Below are 16,797 nucleotides of genomic sequence, written 5' to 3' on the forward strand. Positions count from 1 at the left end.
AATGGAAGCACAAAAGTAAATTACTACGCAAATGCTAATCAACGCAGTACACTCGTAGAAAAGAAGAGAAAAAAGGGAACAATGATTATTTTTCCCGCGGACCACGTTACTACGAAAGAATAATGTTCGCGCGCAAAAAGAAATGACGGCAATCCCGGAAAATGTAGAATGGTTTTTTGGCAAATCTTTCCTAACCAACTGCTAATTTACATCATAACTATAATTAACAATTCATTTTATATATAATATATATCCGAATTAAAATACCTATATAATATACATAATATTCAAATAATAATTTCAGCAATTTATTATTATCTTACGTAATAATCTCAGGAATTTATTATTATCTTACGTGATAGCTTATTATTAAATGTTTTCTAATTAAGAAAGAAAAAAAAGAACGATATACAAAATTTTGACATAAAGTTTAATCATGAAACTTATTTATTTTATTCTTATTAATGTAGAAGAAAGAAATATGATCGTTTCATTTTCTGTAAAAAAGGCAAGTATAGAAATGAATTACACTTGAGAAGCTAATATACTGGCAAAATTTACTTGAGACTAAAAGACAAGATACGGAATAATGTTTGCCGGGAAAGAAGAGGCCGAACACTCTCTAAATAATAATAATGATAATAATAATAATAATAGTAATAACCCGGATATAATCGCGGGAAATATTTCCGGCGACATCGAGGCCAGGCGGAAGAAGTGGTAATAATAGCCGACGAATAATTTGCACTCCGGATGCTAATAAGCGTCGTGCACGCTGGGAAAAACGGAGAAGAGAGCGAAAAAGAGAGAGAGAAAGAGAGAACAATCGAGTGTTTCTCCCGCAACCCGACCGAAAAAAAGTAGTGTTCGCGTGGTTCCCGGCCCCTTTCCCCCCCAAAAAAAAAGAAAAAGGAAAAGAGGAGAAACGGGAGAGACGGTCCCCGGGGACAAGACCGAAGGCACTCGCTGCTAATAGGCTTAAGTTATTAAACGAGAAGAAAGAGGAGGGCGGAGAGGTCGACAGGTGTGAGTCCCGTGAACCGTCGCACGCTCTTTCGCAGTCGCGCCAACCGCGTTAGATAGAGAAGTGCGCAAACCTTCAATCTTTAAGGGCGAAAGCCGCCCTTTTATATCCGCGAAACTGCAAAATCATCGCGATTCGCGATTTAAGTCACGTCCGCGCTTCTCCAAGTTATCGGCGAATACGGACACCCCCGACGACCAGCACCATCCGCGATAACGAGACACGTGCCCCGTACTAAACGCGAATTGCTGCGCATTCAACGCGTTCTTACGCGCTAAAACTTTCCGAGTGCATATAATCCGAGCGCTTAACACGCTCGTTACCAAGTTCCGATATTGCGACTCGCAACATTTATCATAATTTCAACATTTTTATTTTTTTTTTACAGAAAATTAGTAGTATAATTTGATACCGCTTACAGCGATACACACGCATTTTCTAAAAAGTATCTGTGGAATGGAAAAAATGAGAAATAAATTTTAAAAATTCTAACATGAAAAAACAGCCAGATATTTGTGTTGCACAAATCGATAATATATAGATCGTGATTTCTACGCGTAATATTCTGTGCTAATTTTAAATTTCACAAATTCTTTATCGATGCGCATTTTTGAATGTGTAAAACGCTTCGTCGAGCGACTCTGATTTAGAATAATTGCAACGATGCCATTATAGCGCCTAAGCGGTAACTTTGGAAAGCGTTAATAAATCACGTCCTTCATTTTCTTTAAGATGAGATGCCGCCGTTGGGAAATGCGCATGTCTCGGGATGGCAACGCGGTAATGCGGTTGGCGTTGCTGGTTTATAAGCGCTGCTACCGTAAGCACTACGGTGTCGCGTATTTTCTGAATGGATCGCTGCGCAGCCTCCTTAGCTCTTGCCTGACTAGCGAGATATACGGGTTCTTAGAATAACTATTTTCCTCGTTGAGCGAACAGTATGACGCTTTTAATATGCTGCGCATTAAATTTACATAAAGAAGAAATGCTTAACGTACAATGAACGTAATTATATAATATAAAATTTCCTTTGAAATATAAGTTTTGAAATAAAATTTTATTCTCGCGTTATAGATAAAAAATAATCCGTTTTTATAATTTTGCAAAATATTCTATAATACACATACATAAATTTTGGTAAACTATTTTGAAAAATATTTCGCAATACGTGTAATTGCAATTATCTTATCGAATCTTGCAACAAATTAATGTGACAATAATATACATGAAAAATATGTAAGAATCGTCAGAAAAGATATGCTAAATTTCATTAAATTTAGAAACACATCTATTCGCGATGCATAAGACGAGTACCCAGAAAATGTCAGAAAATAGTGCCGCTAACAAAGCCTATCTGCCGATAATCGCTTAGGTGATTAATGTTGATTAAACGTTTCCTAAATGGGATTTCAACGCCAAGACACTACGATGGCAGATGCGATTCCCAATGTTTCCATCGAGTGACTTTGAAATGCAGCCTCGAAGAGTCTTATCGTGTCAAACCAAGCCAACAGCATCGCGAGAATGTAAATTTAACGGAACAGACTAAAATTTGAATATCAGCATTTATATTATATTATACAGACTACACGAAACATGTTTATACTCTATATCATTTTTTCAACTTTTTGATCTCATACGAAAGAATACAGATATTAATTTAATATTTTTCTGTCAAAGATTTAGTAACTTCTTAATGCAAAAATCTACAGTTTTATGCACAACAATAATATATATTAATGCACATTCTCCATTTGTTCCACGTCTCGAAAGAAACAGTAGTAATATTCTATTACAATATATATTCTATTATATCGCGCTTATTCTTTTGCATACTACGCTTTCTGCATAGTTACATTTTCTATCGCATTAAAATAACAGAACTGGAAATGGAAAAAATTTCAAGATTCTGCTCGAATCACAATACAAGCGCATAGATAGATGCTGAATGAAGCATGAAAGGAAACAAAACCTTGCCCTGATCCTTCAAAACGTTGCAGCCGGCAAGCAAGCCGCGCATTAAAATGTATCGAGCAAAACTCTGTGATTCAAGATGTTATACAAGATGTTCCAATTTTAGAACCAACAATTTTTTTTATTTCAAGTCAATTGTTTCATTTTAATAAGTATTAAAATAAGCTTACTGTAAGTTTTCATTGTTTAATTTTAAATATTTTTATAATTAACCGTCAAGTTGTACAAGTTTGTTAATAAAACATCTTTTATTTTATCTATTTATATTTTATCTATTTAAATTGAGCTCTCTTGCGTTATTTATATATTATTATTTAAATTGTGACATGTTGAGATCGCTTATTAATGGGAAAACAAAAGAAAGAGGGTAAATTTTTTTCTTAAATTAAAAATATCGACTCTAAATTAATAAAAAAAATCATGTAGATGAAATATAGTTTATTAATTCCGGCCTCGCATAAAGCGAACGGTATCATACTCGACAGTCTTCGGAACGTAGCTGTATGCTTCATAATAGCGTTATCAGACTAGACTCGCGCGTCAGACCGTATATCGATCGCGTTCGCGGCCACGACAGTTTCTCATCGTGCACCGAGCATCTTACGACACGCTTTGCAAACAATATACGGCAAAAGCATCCCCCGCAACGGGGAGGCCAGACTATTATACCCTGTCTCTTCCAAGAAAATCCAGCCCAAGCCTGGGCGCATTATTCCATTCGCAAGAATCCGACGACGCGCGATCCTTCTTAGAGGCCACAAAGGGGTACCTTTCTACCGGTATGAAAATCTCGCGAAAATTAAAAATCGACGTCTCCCCTTCCCTCGTCCCTCTCTCCCTGTTACTTCCCGCCACTATGAAGACGGAAGAGGAAACGGTTGAAAAGCATCGGGGAATATGTGCGCGAGCGCGCCACTGGAGGAACGCGAGAAAGGAGGGTGGAAAGGTAGGATACGATATGAGTGGAATGCTTTACGACCCCATTTTTCAGAAGATCACCTTTTGTCCCGTCATTCTCCTTCGACTCACTCCCTATTCCGTCTCTCGCTTGCTCTTTGTTTTACCGGTCATCTCTTTCTCCGCCTTGATATACGTTTCTCTCTCTTTTGTTCTCCTAAATTTAGCTCGCATGTATGTTCTCCGCAGTGTATTTGCATACCGCCGAATCGTTCGCTTGATTTTATAGGAGGAACTTTTCGATCCGCGAATTAAAATTTAAAGGCAACGCGGTGCGCGCGTTTGTTGCGACCTGTTCTACACGATGTGTAAAAGCATCATATTTTACATCCGAGATGTGCCGCTCCAGTTCGCTCGGTTCCTTTTATGTTTCTTTTCAGAATCGTACGTGATATTTCTTCGGACTCTTCTCCTTTCGCTTTCACTTTATATTATTCTGATGCTTTTTTATTTAATCTATGCGAGCGAGTGCTTGTACGCTTCTCCAAAAATTCCAAATGCTCACATTTCTATAATTCAAGGATCATAATCGTGTCACGCGTGCAATTAAACAAAAAACTAGACGCTAATGAGGCAGAAATCTGTAATTGCGCAGAAAAATTTATTCGCTCGCATTATTCGCAAGGGGTGTCAAGTAGTCTGGAAAATTATTGCGCACTCTCCTGTTACTTTCCCGCGCTATCTCGTTTTTTTTTTCCATTCTCGCTTCCTTCCTATTATTTCCCGTTTGTAGTTTAATCGAAAGAAATCTTTAAACAATCGTATATTTTATGGCTCACACGTGAGTTTATTAATCGTCCGAAAAAGAAATGCAAATATACCAACGAATACTGAAGCACATAAATATGCGAGGTATGTTTCTCAATCTCGTATATATAAGAAAAGGAAAGACGGGGAGAGAGAAGAGACGGAGGAAGAGAATTCGCATAAAAGAAACTAAAAAAAAAATTGAAAGAACGAGACGGGATGATAGAAAGTGAATGACTTTTTGGACTCTTACAGAGAGGACGGCTAAGATATAAGAAATAATAAACGAGACCATTAAGCCCGTGAATTTTCCTCGTGCGAGAACAGGGGAAAACGAGGCGAAAGAACAAAAGCCTCCCGAATTTGCAGTCTTTACATCTTACGGTTCTTATATTTTCATACTGCATCCTCAATTCCGCTTTCTTTCCTGTTCGCCTTTCCTTTTTTGCTTTCCCCATTTTTCGTCGACCGGCCGTATACGCCGTAAGCTGTCGCGAACCATTCATACGCCTCATGCCGGACTTCATAAATTTATGAAACGCACCTTCGCAAAATTTTCATGTAGTCTGCTTGCGAATCAAAATCGAAATAAAACAGAAATAAAATAAATAGGAAATAAAATAAGCGCTTTCTCTCTTTCGATCGATTATTGGAACTCTTTTGCCATATATGATATTAAAAAGAAAATAATAAAAAAGATTAAGAAAGTGAGAGAGAAAAAGAAAGAGAAACGAAAAATTTTAACTCCCAACAAAATCTTAACTCTCTTTTAAGCGTATATTTTTTTTATATAAAAAATCTAGGTCATTAATGTTACGTATAGTATTTTTTATAAAACTGTAAAAATATTTATATTTATATTTATAAAACGCACCTTCGCGAAATTCTCATGTAGTCTGCTTGCGAATCGAAATCGAAATAAAACAGAAATAAAATAAATAGGAAATAAAATAAGCGCTTTCTCTCGGTCGATATTTTTGAACTCTTTTGCCATATGATATTAAAAAGAAAATAATAAAAAAGATCGAGAAAGTAAGAGAGAAAAAGAAAGAGAAACGAAAAATTTTAACTCCAACAAAATCTTAACTCTCTTTTAAGCGTATATTTTTTTTATATAAGAAATCTAGGTCATTAATGTTACGTATAGTATTTCTTATAAAACTGTAAAAATATTTATATTTATATTTATGAAACGCATCTTTGCGAAATTTTCATGTAGTCTGCTTGCGAATCAAAATCAAATAAAACAGAAATAAAATAAATAAGAAATAAAATAAGCGCTTTCTCTCGGCCGATATTTTGGAACTCTTTTGCCATATATGATATTAAAAAGAAAATAATAAAAAAGATCGAGAAAGTAAGAGAGAAAAAGAAAGAGAAACGAAAAATTTTAACTCCAACAAAATCTTAACTCTCTTTTAAGCGTATATTTTTTTTATATAAGAAATCTAGGTCATTAATGTTACGTATAGTATTTCTTATAAAACTGTAAAAATATTTATATTTATATTTATAAAACGCACCTTCGCGAAATTTTCATGTAGTCTGCTTGCGAATCGAAATCGAAATAAAACAGAAATAAAATAAATAGGAAATAAAATAAGCGCTTTCTCTCGGTCGATATTTTTGAACTCTTTTGCCATATGATATTAAAAAGAAAATAATAAAAAAGATTAAGAAAGTGAAAGAGAAGAAGAAAGAGAAACGAAAAATTTTAACTCCCAACAAAATCTTAACTCTCTTTTAAGCGTATAATTTTTTTATATAAGAAATCTAGGTCATTAATGTTACGTATAGTATTTTTTATAAAACTGTAAAAATATTTATAATTTTTTAATGAAATAAGTAATAAAAACATTTTCCCTTTCTCGTTTCCCTTTCTACTTCTCCCTATCTCTAATTGTGCATCTTACTTTTTTTCTAAATCTGTACTTCACCTACTTAATTCTCACTTATTCTATCCAGCTCAGGCCTACCTAACCTCACTTTATTGTCCTGCTTTGTACTCTCTTCTAATTCCCTTATTATCGTATCCCTCTATCTCTCTACACTTTCTCAGCTTCCTTTCCCTTCATTTTCTTATTATAACACTGTCTTACCTTTGTGTCTAACGTGGTTCTCCTAATAATTCCTTAAAATTATTGCACTCACTCACCGACCACAACAGACATTCCTTATCACGCCATCTACTGGGGCCCCCAGTAAAAAAATTTTAATATGTAAAAATGGTTCAAATAATACAAATCTTTTATGCTATTAATTGATTTTAATATAAAATGATATAAATAATTTACTTGTATAATTTGTAACTTAGTCAGAGATATTTATAATCAATTGAGCATTTGATATGCTCTTCATATAATCATGGCTCGAGAGAAATTATAACAGCATCCGGAATTTCAAACTCATAATCTCGTTAAAAATATACGCCAATGTATGCAATTCATCACTCAAATGTTTTGCTTGAATTTGCCAATTTTGCAGTGACATAAGAAATGCTGTCTCTGTTGAAAACACGAAACAGACAGGTGTCCCGAAAATGGAGAAAAAGATCGCGGGCTTGGAGTTATATTTTCTGACAAGAAGATAAAAAATGCGATTGTCACTCGAGGCTCATTCGACCGTTTAAATTATTACGTTCTCGCGAGATGATCGATGTTCATATTCCGCATTTACACCAAAAATCCGGTAATCGTTCATGTCTTGCGATGCTTTTGCAAGATGAGAAAATATTTCTCTCGGATTTTACAATTTCTCTCACCTTTTCCCTTACTCCGCGTCCTTTTTTCCTCTTTTCTATTTCGTTCGCAGTATGTTAAGAAGCTGTTTATTCATCTTGACGAATTTATCTTATCATTTTCATTGCAATAAATGTCTTATGGCACACTTTGACGAATCACTTCAGACATTAAAGATTATTTACTCACTGACTTTGTTTAAAGATTCATTATTCATATCTTCTCCCTTCCTCTCTCTCTCTCTCTTTCTCATTTAAGTAATCATTGTAGATTCAAAATTACAAGGCAACTTATTTTCATATCAAATTACATAAAATGTCATTACAAAGGGCGACTCGCGTAATCTAAAAAAAATCATTTATCGAAAAAATTAAAGCTCACAAGGGGAAATGCACAGATGGATAAATCTCGAATTAATGGTAATTGTGCGTACACATATTCAGCCGCAAATATTTACTACTCGCGTACAAAAATGTCAATGCCACTCCACCATGCGTTTTCCTGCGAGTATAACCGCAATGGAAACGTTAAAATAAACAGTCGCGCAATATTTCAATGAAAGCGTTTTCACGCAAACATACGGGCGAATAATATCTGACAGAACGTTTCTTGGAGAATAAATGCAGTTCCCGACAGTTCTAACATTGCGCCGTTTCACCAACTTCTCACGCGCGCGTACGTGAAGCTTTCATTCCGACCGTAAAGCCGATAAATTATCGAGCTTGAACGACGACACTGTTTTGCGCACCGGGGATTTACTCATGCGGAATCGGCGCGAAGACCGGACAATGGCTACGAGAGAAATCAATTTCCAATTTGTTGGAGGGAGACACGCTCCAACAGAAAGTGCATTCTGCATCGTGTCACGTGCCGCGATCGGACACTCACGAGACGAAGGGTGTTTCTTAGGTTGTGTTGGTCTCCGGATGTGGAGGCGACTGTCGAAGGAAAAAACTGGGGCTCTCCCGAGTCACGTACCGGAAAAAAAAAGAATTAGAAAACTGCAGCGCTTCGCACATCTTCAATGTCGAAGCGAACGAAGAATAATGCTAGAGCATAATTTATCTATTCCCTTCTGATTCATATTTCCCATAAATCTTTCAATAATGACAACGATTTTATTCAGCTGTAACACATATGTCACATCTCGCGGGTAACAAAGTCGCAAAATTGCCGGAGAAAATTACGAAAGTAAAGAAAAATTTATGGATGTTATTTAAAAAAGTCTAAATAAAGAGACGCTAATAATTTTATTTGCGTAAAGTTTCGAAATTATTCTCGAGTTTTTAATTTCTAAAACGATTAATCTAATTATCGTTTGCTAACTATATAAACTATAAATAGAAAACAAATAAAGAAATAATAAATTTTCAATCAACTTACGGATGATTAAAATTATCACAATTTCTATTGAGAGAAAGCTTCGATTATGTTTCATAAGCAGTCCTTCGAGTTATCGTGGGCATAAATTCCACGCAAATAGCCAAGCGAACTACAGGGGCAAGTGTAATTTTATATTAATTGTACGGATCAAACAATATCGACGATATACATTATTACGTTACATCAGCTTGCTGTAAATGAATGCGTAACGAGCGAACGGTATTGTGGGCGGTAATAATTATATCTAGACCGATGCACGCGATCATCATTGTTTCGATACCGAACCATATTATTTGTGCAAGCGTGAAAAAATAACCGATTACCAACGACACAGCCGCTAACAAGCATCATTTCCTATTAAATTGGGCTAATTAACGCACCAACACTAATACAATTGTCTGCCAAATATTAATTGTTCGACTTAAGCCGCGACTGCATCACGCGAAATAGATATTATTTTAACGAGAGTGCTTAATTAGCCGACAATAGTATGTTGCAAATCAAGCAACACTATATCGCAAATAATTATTAAATTAATCACTAAACTAAAAATAACTAGAATATTCGATATGCTTATATATATATTCGTAATAGATTTCATATCAGCATAATAATTTTTTATAAACAGTCAGTTCATAATTTGATATAATAATACTATAACAATACACATTTCTCCAAAATACATCTTTCATTTAAAAAATTTTATGAATAATATCGAGATGATTTTTTTTCAGCAGAAGAATCGATGTAGAAAATTTTAGAATCGAAAATTTTTGGATTACACGGTACGAAGCTGAAAGTTTTAAGACATTTCACGCGCGGTCGATTCGCGATTGTGCGCGATTCAGATATGCTCTTACTTGGGCGTAATAAAATAAGAGGTCAACCTTATAAGGTTGTTGATTCTATCGCAAGGAGCACCGAAAGCGACGCCGGAGGATGTTGTGCTAGCAATATCCAAAATCTTCAGTATATATCCGACGATCCAATATTTGCTATGGAGATGAAGTAGGAGTACATTCCGCCATTCCCTCTTTTTCGCGAACTACCACGTCGAAAATCTGCTCTATGTACGTATGTATCTGCGTATGTTTCTAAATATATCTTTCGCATACAACTTGCCTCAGTTTATATATACACGTATTTAAATGGTAATCGCGATCCTATATAAATACAAAAATTTTTACCTCAACTTATGAAATTTAAAACGAAAAAGCTTTCAAACAGAAGAGATATGAACAAGTAGATATATTTGTACAATAAGTGAAAAAAAAAGATATTCTATATTCGAAAGGAATCTAATTTGATAATCTAATATTCTTGAGAGATAGAGTGTAATTAACTGTCACGTAATGTAGATGAGAGTTAGGCTAGGTTAATTAGGTTTACGGTAATTTAGATGTACGTTTAGATTAATTTATCTAATTGCATCGTAGCATATTCCGTTCTGTAACGCGAATAAATTTCATAGAGGAATAATAGAGATTGTAATGTATCTCGCCAAAAGCTATCAAAAGCTAATTTTAAGATTAAAAACATATTAAGTTTCACGACCGACATATACGAGCTATTAGGTATGAATAATAATAAATGTCTGTAATAATACAACTTTGCGCTACTTACATTGCTCTCCGCAGCTACTTATTCGATCTTCCCCGGCACAACTTTCTCAACCGAAAGCTAACAACTAACTGAGTAAAATTCCAGGTTTCTTTGCGTATAGCTTACAATACCCTCTCTCGATGTTCAGTGACCTCGTAATAATAAGACATTGTAAACAAGTAATGTTTACGTTCGGAGCCCACTAACATATTCACGACCCCTTTTATATTCCGATAATAATTCGCTTCATTTAAAACGAACAATCATGTCTAACTTTGTATTGGTCCTTGACATAATTATTTCAACTTTTTTAAAAAGAAAACGAACGAAAATGTATATGATGACTTATTTCAATATATGTAACATTTAATATGTTGCGGCCTATTTAATTCCATCCAAGAAAAACGTCTATATTTATCCGATAATCGCATTTAAAGACTTCAGATACAAACTGTAGTCAAGATAAAAGCCAAGATAAAAGCATACACTATTTTTATACATAGGAGCGACATCCGCGGACATATATGCGCATAAAAACAAGAACGTTGTTTACTCGGTGTGTTGTTACAAAGGGTGATCCGTCATCGTGGAGGATGAAAGAAAAAAAAGAAGGTATATCAAAGACGCCGGGATCTCGTATTACGGAAAATCGATATTATTACGGCGATGTGGCGGTATTTTACAGATATACCCATCACACAGTGACCGAAGATGGCGACCAAACTGCGCTTTGATTAAATGCTAAAGATATAATACTGTTGTTCATTATATTAACGCCATCTTGTTTATAATCGTCTCTTGGAAATTGTGCGAAAGATAATCTACGTAAAACGTATAACGATATTGTTTGAATAGTCATGTCTTCAATTTAATGAAGATGGAGCGATAATTTGAAAGTATTTATGATCCTAATATATAGAGTATATATTCCAATAATTAATATGATTACACTCGCAATCAAATACAACAATATTGGAAATAGAATAATATTCTGAGTGTTTGTTCCTCTATTGCAGAGAAAATGTGCTATTATTGTTTATTAGAATCATAATTACATATACTAATAATAGAATATATTCCTTCTTGAAATAAATAAATAAATAAATGTATATATGTGTGTTTCCGCAGTAATTATTATAACAATATTAATCAGAAATCTCTAACAATCGAATTAATCGCGCAGTTGGTCGAATTTCGAAGATTTTTCATTCGCTGTGATATGCTAGGTATTATCTCGACATTCGATTAGCACCAATGCTCAGCCTAACGATTATAAACGACCATGTTCAGCGAACCTGTCGGCCGTTAGCCTCGCAAACCGTCTAATGACCTACCGCTAATAACTGCTACTGCTCTTGTAAGCGATCCGTTCAGAATACGGGCCATTAAATCCATAGTCCTAAAGTGTATTAGCGGTACAGGCATGTTATTTGTAGGCACAGCCAATACAATTACAGCTCTATCAATCGTTAGGAATAGCTCCAAGCATATCCAGAGAGTTTAGATTGTCCACGTCAAAACCATTATATAGAGTAGGTATAATGTATAACGTTACGTAATCGACCTGATAGATGTTGGATATTCGAACTCACGAAATGGAAAAATAAATCTGATGGATTGATTACGCTAATCGACATTCATTAAGGACCTATGATCGAATTTATAACAGTGTAATTTGCATTATCAGCTGCTATTAACTCAATAAAGATGAATAATTAAACGCATTATTAGCAATCAAAGAATATTTATATCAAATCAATTAGAAGCTAAATTCGTCATTAATGCAAACAATCGATTAAGATGAATTATTATACAAATTGTTTTATATTATTACCATTCTTTCATTATCTATTTCTATTTAATTATAATTATTTGTATTGATATTTATTATTTTTTACTCATCAATTTATCGTAATAATTTAAAAATGTGATAACAGCATTTCAGTTACAATTGATAGCGCATCGTAAATACATTCACGAAGTATCGTGCTACCGAAAAGTCACATAAAGTGACAATAGAAGAGCGCATCATCGAGCATGCTTTCAATAAGCAATAAATACCAAACTTCATAAGAAGTTTTCGATGCTCTACGGCGTTAAATTGACGATGCAATTCGCCTGTTCACAATGTGCCTCTCAGTATAAGGAATATCTATAGAAAGATGCCCTCTCACGTCTCCGAAAATCGCCCTCTCAACGACGGAGGTGGCTACGAAGTATTAACATATTTACGACAGTCATGAATTCAAACGCCTCCTTCATCCTCCCGGACCGCGTTCTCTCCCAAAGTTACGAGTTCCCGCCCACTCGAAATCGACGTCGATCGACCAGTCGAGCGCATCGAGAAAATTAGTCGAGCGTGTCTTTTCGTTCCACGAGAATCTACGAACAGCACGACGGTGTTCCCTACGTTGAAGGTCTCTCTTTTCCTGGACTTTTCCCGCATACACAGATACACGTACACCTGTAAAAATGCGCGCGCGAACTTGATCAGGCACGTATCTTAGATCCGATTTTTCGTCTGACTGTACAGGAGTCGGTTGTTTCTAACATGGTGCGCGAATGCGTCGGAGGGATTCCGTAGATTGGAGAAACGTTAAAGTGAATGTATCAGTGGAACTGAAGGATTCCGAAAGATTTCCCGAATATTCGTACTTTAATTGTGCATTTTTCCCGAATAATTCCATAATTTTTTTTTCACATTAGGAAGAACTCACATATTTGTATAACAGAGAGAAAATTATTAGCTGATAATTAAAAATAATTAATTTTTATAAATATGTAACATATTGTGAAGAGATGTCAAATGCCATTTAAATTCATAAAATTTTACTGAATTACTGAATAAATTGTTTGAAATAATTTCAAATTGCGAAAAAAAGGGGGAGAAGTGACGTTTTTTATTTTATTGCGATCTAGAAATACGCGAATATGAGAATTTAATGTATTAATTGCTTTTCCTGAAATTGCTTATTCATTCGGACATGGCATATTCACGCTACTTACATAATTATTCAATGGGCAGGAAATTAACGCGCATGATACGACGAATAAATTAATAAGATAATGATATTTTAGCATCGCTATTTCAGTAATCTTGATATTTATTCACGTTTACAAGTAAAAAAATTTATCGACATCTTACATTCATTAGTTGTTAAAACTTTTCCTTTTCCTAAAGCCATATTTCGAAAATAATTCCTGAGACAAAACATGAATAAAGTTTCACTAAAATTAAACGAATATAACGAAATAAATCTTCATAAATATAAATTTACATAAATGTTAAATATATATAATTACTACATTTTTACAATCATTTATATTAATGAATAATTATTTAACCTAAAATTTTTAATGTTTTTCATCATTATTTGAATTGTCAAAATATCAACGCAACGTGTGCGCTTGATGTGGAAAATTCTTCCTAATCGATATACGCAATATTCGTTTTATTTTATCGGATAACTTGCCTGGCGAAATATCATTGATAAAATAATGCCGCAAAGGCGCAGCCGACTCCATGACGCTCGCAATAAAAACGTCTCTTTAAAATCGATATACGAACAATGGCTAAAACGACATTCATTCTGCCTGATGTAGAAGGTCGCGGGGCGCGAAGGGATGTCGAGTTCTCGTCTTTGTATGCAAATCGCGTAGCGCACTCACGGAAACTCACTGAAGACGAGAAACTGACTTGACGCTCGACTTTGCCCGTTTGTCGTCGGTTCTATCGGTTGACGAATTCCCTAACGATAATTTTATTCGGGAAGTTTGCGTACCGAGAAACGAGAAATCGGTATTGAAAGCGAACGTTGACAAAGTACCATATATTTTTTTCGCCGCGATCGTTTGCTGAAAAAATATATATTTAATACTATTTTCGTTTTAAATGCCAAACTATATAAATAATGAACAATGTACAACGATATACAATTACCATAGCGATATACAACAAAAGATCACATAATCTAAAAATCTATTAAAAAAGACTCGATAATATACAATCAATTTATGTAATTAATAACTGAAAGAATTTCTATTAAAAATAAAACATTATATAAATTTTACATTTACATACATAAAATGCCTCGTGGATTAAAAATAAGATTTTAAATTTTTGTTTTAAATGCACATACATTTTTACAGCCGCTAAAAAAATGATCTTTGTTTTCGTCATCCTCAATCTCATGAAAAAATTGATAGCGGAGTGTATTATTCCTCTCAATGCTTTGTCAAATTGTTGAGATAGGGTAACGAAATGCATCCGAGAATGCCCATATATCAGATTGTAAAAGCATCAAACTAAGAAAACAGCAGATCAACTATTTTTGATTTAATTGGACAAAAATCTGTAAATTTATTTCCTTTTATGTCTTTTTTACGTCTTTTTTACGTCACGAGTAACAAATCTTTCTCCGTTTTTGTGGTAAATTTTTATCAATAAAATTTGTCAATATTTTGAACTATTACATAAAATAATATTCCATAGAAAAATACCCAAGAGCATTTCTATGAACTACACGTATATTATTGAACTTATTTTATCATGAGAATTTGTCGTTATTCTATAATATATCTATAAAAACGGAGTTTCCTTATTCTTTCTATTTTTCCAAAATATACGTGCTTCTATTAAAAAATTGTCCTCATTCTTGTAACAATAAAAGAGAATATTATTAAAATTAAATTTATATTTATATACATTATGTCACTCTCTCTAATCTCATTATATTTGCATCGCGATAGTAAATATGCCAACATATTAATTATTTTGGCAATTCAATATTACATTATTTTCGTCAACGGAAATGCATTTTTTAAATTAGTTTAGAAATATATTTAATTATTCTCGATTCATATATATTCTTGGTTTTATCTGACAAATTTATTCAATTTTTAATGTTGGATCTTCATCTCTATAATTATTTAACCATTATTTAATTATTTATTTCCTGACATTTCTATGACATTTATTTATACGATTTTGTTATTCTTGTTCTTAAATTGACTTTTATCTTCCGACTTAAGTATTTTATCAGAAAATGGATTAAAAATTAAAATGAAAGATGTCACGATAGGAATGAAGCACCGCGTACAGCGCACACGACATATATACACACACGCATATATGTACACATCAGCAGCATCGCACGACGTTAGTCGTTGATCTTCAAGACAAATATTATTCCGAAAAATTGGATTACCGTTATCGTCCACCACCGAACGCCAACAACTATGTGTCGACGGATCGTTTCCAACTACCAATAACGTGCGTGCGAACGCGTGCGAAAAACTTTCGAGGCTATCACCCAGATCTCCTCCTCCTTCTTTCCCTTTTCTTCTCTGCGCGCCAGACCGCGATACCACACGAATTTTCGGTATATTTCAACCATAGGGAGCAATTTTAACGTAATAACGAATACGAGTAAACTATTTTGCAAAAAACAATAACAGTGACTAACATTTATAAATATCGTGTGTGTGCAATTTTAAATAATAATTCCTTATTGATTTTGATTTTTTTAAATTATTGAACGTAATCAAGTAAAAGAATATTTCATATTAATAAATATTGATAAAAATTGAAATAAAATATAAAATTCAATTTTTACTAAAAAAAATTTCAACACAAGAAATATACTCAAAAATACTTTCTCAACAAGTTGTACTAAAAGCTTTGCGTATTCTTGAATTATATTATTCCTGAAGAAACTTCATAAAACATGTATTTAAAGTTGACTTATTGACTAAAATGATCTTGAAGGCAATGCAATCATACTATATATGTTTGCTATTATAAAAAAGAAATTTCTTTATCACACGAATGTTATAATTAATTAGTCTTGATAATAAATAAATAAACGCAGAAAAATATTCTTTCAGTTTTATTATTTACATAACTTTCTTGAGCATTAGAGCATTTGAGAAAACTCACAGATCATGGCCTTAAGAAACATGAAGGGCGAATGTACTTATCAGAGCGAAAGGAAGGGACTAGCTCCGGTCCCTTAATACCCTCTTTGATAACTCTCTCGAATACAGAACGATAGTCTTGTAATACCCAGATTAATAAACCCCTCCAGCTTTAGGTCTGTATCAATTCGCAGAAGACTCATGGGATGATGTCGACGCCGCGCCCCAAACAACGCGTTGACAGCCACAAGCCGGTGTCAAAAGCTTCTTATAGTTCAATAATTAATAGGTCTCATTAACAGGTCTCTGAAAGAAATATTTGAACGCGGTATTTTTAACTTTTATGTTTTCAGTGAATTTTCTTTTAATAATACAACTCTCAAGTCTATCTTCTACATGTATTATGTAAATATCTTTAATTAAACGTAAGAGATTCGATTTTTTGCATAAATGGCA

General features: G+C 33.9%; 1 protein-coding gene across 6 annotated transcripts in view; it reads right to left on the minus strand.

Annotated features, from left to right (window-relative positions):
• LOC145973805 (uncharacterized) overlaps window positions 1-16,797 on the minus strand; it is a 254,234-nt gene that overhangs the window by 203,988 nt on the left and 33,449 nt on the right. Inside the window, exon 1 of one of the 6 annotated variants that reach the window (XM_083103377.1) lies at window positions 10,447-10,535. The exons of 4 other annotated variants lie outside the window; for them this stretch is intronic. The gene's annotated coding sequence lies outside the window, so the exon portion shown is untranslated. Of the gene's footprint in view, window positions 1-6,801; window positions 6,872-10,446; window positions 10,536-16,797 lie in introns of those variants that run through there. One more of the 6 variants, XM_083103378.1, reaches the window with a different exon arrangement.

Source organism: Camponotus vicinus, unplaced genomic scaffold (assembly GCF_025532165.1).
Source record: "Camponotus vicinus isolate PSW18456_S1 unplaced genomic scaffold, iyCamVici1.0 SCAF_6, whole genome shotgun sequence".
Taxonomy (NCBI): domain Eukaryota; kingdom Metazoa; phylum Arthropoda; class Insecta; order Hymenoptera; family Formicidae; genus Camponotus; species Camponotus vicinus.